Below are 9,330 nucleotides of genomic sequence, written 5' to 3'. Positions count from 1 at the left end.
TTGTTTCCTCAGTACCTCATAAATAAAAAGGCTGGAAGTGGCATTGTGGTCAAGTAGTAGAGTTCTCACCTTGAGTATCAGAAGTTCAGGGGCAGTGTCCAATGCCTGAGTTCAAGCCCCAGGATTAATAAAAAGAAGAAAAACTGAGAAAATCCAATTACAATTTCAAAATGAGCCATGAGTGAATTTTTGGTCAATATGTGTAATCCTATGACTCAGAACGCTGAAATCTGAAAGTTGTTCATAGCCAGCGTGGACAGCGAAGTACACAAGTCTGCAACTAACCAGCAAAAAACGCCAGAAATCAAGCTGTGGTTGTAGTTGTAAAGCACCAGCCTTAAACAAAAAACCTATTGAAACAATGCCCTGGCTCAGAGATCCAGCCTCAGGATCACAATAATAAAATTAAATGGTTGGAAGTAAAGAACCCAAGACTGTTGGCTCAGGTCTGTAATTCTAGAAATGCAGGAGGCTGAAATATAAGATCCTGTGTAAAGGCAAACCCAATGAAAAAATTCCAGGAGACTGTTTTGTGTGTGGTGGCCACAGTGGGGATAGGTTTTTGTTGATTGATTAGAGATAAGAATTTCATGGATTTTCCTGCTGAGGCTGCTTTCAAACCATGATGGACAGATTTCAGCCTCCTGAATAAGGCCAGGCCTTGCATGAGTTCAAGCTCCAGGAACAACACACACAAAAACAACGAAATAAATGAAAAGAAGGGTAGAAGAGATGAAGTAACAGAGGTTTCGCTGAGCCAATCATTGGTGGCTCATATTTGTAATTCTAGATACTAAGGCTGAAATTTGAGGATACTGTTTAAAGCTCAGCTCAGGTGTTCATAAGATGTGTGTGTGTGTGTGTGTGTGTGTGTGTGTGTGTGTGTGTGTGTGTGTGTGTGTGCCAGTCCTGGTGCTTGAACTCGCACTATTTTGCTCAATGATTGACTACTCTCAGATTTTAGTGGTTAATTGGAGAAAAGAGTGTCATGGACTTTCCTCAATTTTCAGCCTCCTGATTCTGGCCTAACTCTACATGATTCTTACATTTACATGATTCTTACATTTAATTCTACAATTAACCTCCCCCTAAAAGCCAAATATTATGTTTGGTCCCATATATGCTGTGAGACAACATCTGACCTTCAATTTCTACTCCCAGGACAAGCAAAAATGAAAAAAGAAGAAAAAAAGGTAGTAGCAAGCACATATTAAAGTTTTAAAATGACCCAAATGTTGCTGGTCAGATGTGTAATCCTTACTACACAAGAGGCTGATAACTGAGGATTGCAGAGACAAGTCAACCTAGGAAAGAACGTGCTTGAGATTCTTATCCCCAGCTAAACAGCACAAATCCTTGAGCTGTAAAAATCCTTGAGTGTAAAAGCTACGATATAGGCCCCAGAGTCAGAGGTCAAGCCACAGGACCAATAAAATTTTCAAAGGAGAGAGGATGGTAAGAGGCTGAAATCTGAGAATCATGGTTCAAAGCTAGCCCACGCAAGAAATTTCATGACACTTTCTCTGTGTGTGCATCTGTGTGCTATCTTGTGTCTTGAACTTATGCTGTTTTGTTCAAGAATAGAACTCTACACCTCCCAGGTTCCAGTGATTAATTGGAGCTAAGATTCTCATGGGCTTTCCTGCCCTGGTTGGCTTTGAATCATGATCCTCAGATTTCAGCCAATTGATACATGATGGGCTTTGCATAAGTTTCATCTCCTATTAACTACCAACAATTAAAACAAAAACCAAAAACTAGAGTTGAGCTGTGACCCAAGATGCAAACTGGGCAATCACTTTCTAGTACAGCACCCACTTTCTAGTTCAAGCACCAAGACAAAACCATTATAACCACAGGCTATACTTTGGCTCATGTGATAAGCCACTAGCAGAAGAAAAACCTCTGGCATTGTATCCAGGCCCTGATTTGTAGCCCCAGGACTAGAACATACACAAAAATAAAAAGCAAGGAAATTTTTAAAAAGTGGAAAAAACATATTAATATTTTTAAATGACCAATGGGTTTGTGGTTCATGTGTATAATTGGAGCACCTCAGGAAGCTGAAATCTGAGGATAATGGTTTGAAGCCAGACTGCCCAGAAAAGTACATTAGAAACTTATGTCCAATAAACAAAAAAAGCTACAAGTGGAGCTGTGGTTGAAGTTGTAAAACATGATACTTGAGTCAAAAAGCTAGGAAACAGAAGGGCATTGCTGGCTCTATCCTGTAATCTTAGCTACTCAGGAGGCTGAGATATGAAGATCACGGTTCAAAGCCAGCCTGGTCAGGAAAGTTCATGAGACTCTTAGCTCCAATTAACCACCAGCCATAAAACCTGAAGTTGCTCTGTGGGTGAACTGGTATAGCATTTGCCTTAAGCTGAAGTGTACAAAGACAGCACCCATGCCGAGAGTTCAACCCCTACCCCCCTTCAAAACTACTAAGAAACAGCAATGTGTCCCAAAGATCAGGTCTACTGGACAAAATAAAATTATTGAATTTGAAAGCAAGAAATAGCTGGTTAAAAATATTAAAATAAGCCAGGCACCAGTGGCTCATGCCTGTAATCCTAACTACTCAGGAGGCTGAGGTCTGAGCATCACAGTTCCAAGCCAGCCTGGGCAGGAAAGTCTGTGAGACTCTTATCTCTAATAAACCACCAGAAAACTGAAAGTGGTTCTATGGCTCAAGCTGTAGAGTTCTTGCCTTGAGGGGAAGAGCACGAGGACAGCACCTAAGCCCAGAGTTTAAGCCCCATGAAAAACAACAACAAAAAATTAAAATAAGTCAGCAGTTGTTTGCTCATGCCTGTGAGTCCCAACTACCCAGGAGGCTGAAATCTAAGGGCTGCAGTTCAAAGCCAGCCCAAGCAAGAAAGTCCAAGAGACTTGTTTGTGTAATTACCAGTACTATGGCTTGAACTTTCCCTGTTTTACTCAAGGCTAAAGTTCAGACTGACTGGCTTCAAACCAAGATCCTCAGATTTCAGCCTCCTTAGTTGTGCTGGGCTTTACCTGATAATTTTCAAAAGAATGAAGCAGTCCCTACATGCAGAAAAAAACATAAAAACTGTGAAAAATAAATAGTTGCAATATAGAAAAAATCAAAAACAATGTTTAATATGATACAAAGGAAAACTATGTTTCTTTTTAAATGTAGCAAACAAGAACATAGTACAAAGCTTCAAAATGACATACTAAGAGTAAGGTAAAATGGAAAATTTTTTTAAATTCATGTAAATATTAAATACAAGCTGATATGACCAAAATATAATGTGATCAGAAACTTATCTCTCACTTGTAATTGCTTACAAATAATTGTCCCTCCAGTTTCAGCAGCTACAGTGGGGATTTAGACATGACCTCTCTATGCAGACTAGACTGTGTAAGGGTCTTCTTGTTTTAGCCTCTTGAATTAGAACTGCAGGCATTGCGATCATTTTAATATAGGAGGTTTCCTTTAAAACTCAGAAATAATGTTCAAATAATGGATTATCTGTAAAGCATGACTAAACATCAGAGAGCCACCAGAGATCCTCTGAGGAATACAATCAAAAGTAGAAAAGCATCTACCACTCAAGGTAGGAAACAGAAGGAAGATTTAGCATTTTTGGATGTGCTGGGGGTTGAACGCTTGGCCTCATGCTTGCTAGGCAAGTATAAAATTCAGTGACATTAATTATATCCACACTGCTTTGTAACCATTACCTCTTTTGTGAACTATGTTTTCAATGCTGATGCAATCCACACAATCATTGAGTAACAATCACCCCAATGACCTCTCCCAGAAATTTTAATCTTCCATTTTCTCTTATGAAATGGTTTAGCCAATATGTTTCACATAAATAGTAGATTCTTTTTTGTGTCCATCCGTGACAGACATATATTAATTGCAGCCTTTTTGTGGATAAGTCATAATCCATTTATGCATACCTCATATTTTATAAACCTGTTCATCTGATAGACACTCCAGGTATTTCCAACTTCTATTGTGAAATTTGCTGTTATCATTGGCATATGAGCTATTAGTTTTTTCTCTTCAGTTGTTTTGGTTATGCAATGAACAAGGGAATTGCTCGGTAATGAGGTAATGCTCTGTTATGTTAGAAGACTGTGTCAAATTCTACCATAATTGATATATCACTTTTCATCAGCACAAAAATGTACAAAAGGTCAATAAAATATACAAGAATATTTCAAATCTTCCACAGCTGTGCCCTAAAGTATCATTTATTTTACTTTTTACTTGTTTTTATTTAGGCAATTCAGGCCAGGAACTATGTAGCATTGTCTAGAGCTGACACAGTGTGCCACTGACACACCCTCCAAAAACATGTAATCTGGTAGTCATTTTTATTCTACAGATAAATTTTAATGATTATATGCATTTTTATTCTTTTAAAATAAGGTTTTGAATTTTAAAATGACATATATTGTAACACCTCTGTGCATTTTCTATTTATTTATTTATTTATTTTGGTCGGTCGTGGGTCTTGAATTCTGGACTTGGGTGCTGTCCCTGCACTCTTCATCTCAAGGCGAGCGCTCTCCTGCTTGAGCCACAGCCACTTCCGGTTTTCTGAGTGGTTTATTGGAGATAGGAGTCTCACGGACTTTCCTGCTGGGCTGGCTTTGAACCATGATCCTCAGAGCACAGCCTCCTGAGTAGCTAAGATTACAGGCATGAGCCACCTGTTCCTGGCCACCTTCTTTTTAATAAGAAAAATTATATTTACAAATCATATACAAAGACAAAAACGGCTTCTGATCAGGAAAACACATTACAATCACAGTCTAATTCTGACCCAAGAAAATAAACACAATACAAAAAATAATACTATAAGAGCTCATCTAAAGTAAAATGAAGAGCAATGGCTGGAGACAGGAGTCAAGGGGTAGAGTACTTGCTTGCCCAGCACCAGCATCTTAATCAAAACCACAGTACTTGCAAGGGATAAAATAAAGTATTAAAACTTAAGGAAACATGCAGGTAATAGTATGATGGATAACATAGAGGTACACACCTGTAATCCCAACATTTGGGAGACTAGGCAATAGAATTATGAAGTTAAGATCAGACTTGGCTACATGAGACTGCATCTTAAAGAATAACATAGAATAAAAAAAACTATATTTGTAATAACTAGGGTGTAGCTCAAGTGTAAGTCAAGTAGTTTTGTACGTGCAAAGAACTGATACAATGCACAAGAATTACATGCTTTGATAACTACAACGTTCAGTTTTCACTGCAAGATGCCCCTTGGCTGGAATCTCTCCTGAGGAAACCTACGGCAGTTGATTCACCTGTCTTCTTGGCTGGACTATGGGTGTTGCTGGGCAAACAGTGTTTTGATCTTCATTCTAGGATCCCACTTACAACTTTTTTTTAGTAGACTACCTAGAAATATCTCCCATCTCAGTAAGAGGGCCTTCTGGCTTTCAAGTGAAGTTATCTTTGATATCAATTAGGGCTCTCCTCCCCTTTGTCTGGAACTGCTCTGGTCCTGGGTGACATTGAGCAGCTTGTTCTGAGAAGAGTGGTAACTATTTTGCTAGTCACCTCTATCAACTGCCATCTGCTCCTCAAATTAGTCTTTGGTATCAGTATGAGCCTGCTCGAGGGTAGAACCAGCCTGGGCTGGATTTGAACCATGATCCTCATATCTCAGCCACCTGAATAGCTAGGATTAAAGATGTGAGCCACTTACACCCAGCCATCATTTCTTTCTTCCAGGAAAATTTAGTGGGGTGGAAAAGCACAGCAGCACATACATTCAATAGCAAATGCCCCAGGGTGAACTAGATGCTCAGAACAAACCACTGACCTTCATATTGCCTTCGATATCCAACAGGATGTTGTTGGACTTAAGGTCTCAGTGTGTGATTCTGTTCTGGTGTGGGTAGTGAACAGCACTTACAATTTGTGTGAAAAGCTTCTTGGTGTCATCCTCATATAGGCAGCAGGATATTCAGATCCACCCCAGGAGGTATCCCCTACCAGCAAGTTCCATGATGAGATACACATACTCTTCCTTCTCCATCCCCTGGTACAAACTGATGATGTGCTGTGCCAAACCGTATTAAAAATGTCCATCTCATTCTTTATCTGATGACTGGAGAACTCTCCCTTCAGGAGTATTTTAACTGCCACTTCCATGTGTGTGAGGCAAGGATGGGCCAGCTTCACTTGCCATTGGTACCATGGTCGATGAGCTCTTTCATCTGGTATTGTTTGATTATCTCCTCCTTCCAGGATCTGGAGGATTATTCTTTGTATTCGCTGTATTCTTCAATCCTTCTGAAATGATGGCAGGTAGCAAGTCTACCTAAAATTAACTAAATAAAATAATTAAAACCCCAGAAAAAGTAAAACGAAATACCAAAATCCAAATGACAACCCGCCCCCCCCAGCCAAAAAAAATCATGAATTTAGCTTTGAGTCAATCCAGTGGGTCACCAATCAAGAGTTCCTAGAGATGTTAACATAGGTTGGAGCACATTGGCTTCCTATAAACTCTGCATGACCTCTCAAATGGAGCTATCACAGCCCGGCATTGTGACATCATAGAGGAAATGGACCAATCAGAGTCTGGGCCAGTGAGGTCAGAGAAAAAGTGGACCAATCATAGCTTGCCAGCATTGATACTTTATCCCATAGGTTTCAAAGACTGCTGCTAAGGACTCCATGTGGGCTCTAGGTTGCTCTGTTCATTATTATGCCTTTCCTGAAACTACTAGGAGAGTGGTAAAAGTCCTCTGACTTCTAGAGGACCTCTGAGTCTCATAAATTGCTTCTATGGAGACACTATCCAAAAGCCTTCATTCTTGATGGACACATTATCCAATATCTTGTTCCAGCAATGACATGGCAAAAAGGCCTCCGTTCTTCTCAAGGACAGCTGTCATACAACTTGCTCCTGAGGGGACAAGTTTCAGGCTGGCTTTGAGCCACAATCTTCACAATTCACCTTCCTGAGTAGTTAGGATTATATATCTGAGGCATCGTTAGGTACTTAGCTCATCTCTCAAAGTTGAAGGAAGTATATATATATTTGTTAGAAAGGTTGGCATTAGATATGTCCTTTTTGCACCCTAAATTTGTTGCCTTTGCTATCCAATAGTTAATCTAGTGTCTGATGAGAAATTTGTCATAATATCACTGAAGATCACTTGTGTGTGATGAGTTCTGTTTCTGTGCTTTGGGTGGTTTTCTGTCTTTGACTGTTTAATTAGAATGTGTGTTAGTGTGGACCTGTGTAATTATGTTAATTGACTTCTTTAAGCTGCTAGAATCCTGCATAGAAGGGTTCATGATTTCAATCAAATTTGGGAAGGTTTTGGTCATTATTCCTTCAAATACTATGTATTTCTTTTTTTCTCCCTGTATATATATACGTTGTATATATACATATATACATTATGCATTATACATTATACATACATTACATATTCACATTGTATATTTGAATATCCATATATATACCTATATATTTATATTACCAATACATTTATATACATATATTTTTTCACATAACACTTTTGTGATTGTTTATGGTAGGAAATCTAGATTGATTCCAGCTACTCCATCAGAGTTAGAGTTAGAAGTTTTCCTTTTTATTTCTTGGTGAAAATATGCATTTCTTGGCAAGGATATTGAAACCAGTACAAATCAGAGCTAGCCTAGAGTTCTCTCTCTGTCTCTCTGTCTCTGTGTCTCTCTGTCTCTCTCACTGTCTCTCTCTCTGTCTCTCTGTCTCTCTCTCTCTGATTTGCTGCCTCCGTCAGGTCTCTGTGCACAGGGCCATTGTTTACCAAGTTTTTCTAGTGTGTCCTGGGCTCTTCTAGTTTGTGCACTGTCATGTTCTGCTTTAAAGGCCACCATGCCCGCACCTGGAAGAGTAGCTGCTCCAAATAAGTCTGCAGGATGTGTCTATCTCTTTCTTGAGCCCCCATAGATACTGGGGTGGCCTTAGTAGGTGCCCATATGCTGACTGTGGGCGACTCAAGCACAGCCTCTTTTTTTACCCAAGTCAGAGGTCTGCGTTGGATCCTGGGGGCACTGCCTTGTTGGTGACTGTGCTAGGAGCAAGGCAGAGGGCTGCAGAAGCCTCACTGTGGCCTGACTTCTGGGGCCCAATAGATGCCAAAGTCTTCTCTCGGTTCTTTTCAGAATATGTAGGCAAGTTCAGGAAGCAGAAGCTGAGCTCAGGGGGCCCCTAAACACAGGGTGGGCAATGGAGCTGGAAGAAGCAGGGCTGTCCAGGTTGGCAGGGGACAGGTGATGAGCCTATATTAGTAATCTGCCAGCTTCCAAATGAAAAGTTAGTCTTGCTTGCTACCCAGAAATATCCCCCAGAGAGTCCCATGATGGTGACTGGTAAAATCCCAAAGACCAAAGTAGATATACCAGGAGCACTTGGTGCTCTTGGTGGGCAATTCAATGCTGGCACTGGCAGGGGGAGCTGCAGGTTCCCTAACCCTGCAGGTCCAGGGAAGCCAGAGCCCAAGCAGACACCAGGATTGGCCACTAGACAGGCTGGAAGGTGAAACCTTGTTGGATGGCTTTGCAGTCTTCAACGTGGGCCACCTGAAGGCACAAGAAGCATCCTAGCATCTACTCAAACAGCAGCTTTCCCAACTTGGACATGAGTGTTCAGCTCACCAGAGGATGCTGTGGTCAGTTTGGGTCTGGAAGGAGTGGCAGGCCTGCTGCTGGAGGGAGCAGATACCCCTTTCAAGGCTTCTGGGTGAAGGGGAGCCCCTGGAAATGGGCACATGGGAAGGCTGGTCTGTCTTCCCCAAAGAGAACATTTCCAGCTTGTTTGACTGTTTGCTTGGGTAGGGGGTCATCCCTTGGGATAGTGATATTAGGAGACTTTGTTCATGAGATTATACCCAAATTAATCAAACCCCTGAGGGAGCAAAAGGGTAAGCATTGCTGAACTGCCCGTAGCAGCTGGGGTTGAGGTCTTGACTGCTTCTGTCTTGAATGACCCTGAGGTTTTGTCACCAGAGGACAAGTGACTGGATGCTTGCATGCAGCCCAATAATTTTAGGAAATTTATCAGAGATCCCTACTTGGCTTGCATGTCACTCAGCAGGACTAATACTGGGTGGGGAGTTGGGGCTGTAAAGCTGGCCATCACAGCTTGATCTTTTTGAAGGACTGAGGACACATTCTGGCAGCTGTTGGAAATTTATGAGGTCTGGGTACATTATGTGAGTAGATGTGGTACTCTGAGCTTCAAACCTTGGGTTGTTATGGGGCTGAGCCCTCCCTCCCTACTGTCCTGGTGCTCTCAGGAAGTGGGTTGGTGTCTAACAGGT

The sequence above is a fragment of the Dipodomys merriami genome, unplaced genomic scaffold (assembly GCF_024711535.1).
Source record: "Dipodomys merriami isolate MVZ:Mamm:240054 unplaced genomic scaffold, mDipMer1.0.p SCAF_338, whole genome shotgun sequence".
Classification (NCBI taxonomy): domain Eukaryota; kingdom Metazoa; phylum Chordata; class Mammalia; order Rodentia; family Heteromyidae; genus Dipodomys; species Dipodomys merriami.
This window is presented reverse-complemented; position numbering follows the sequence as displayed.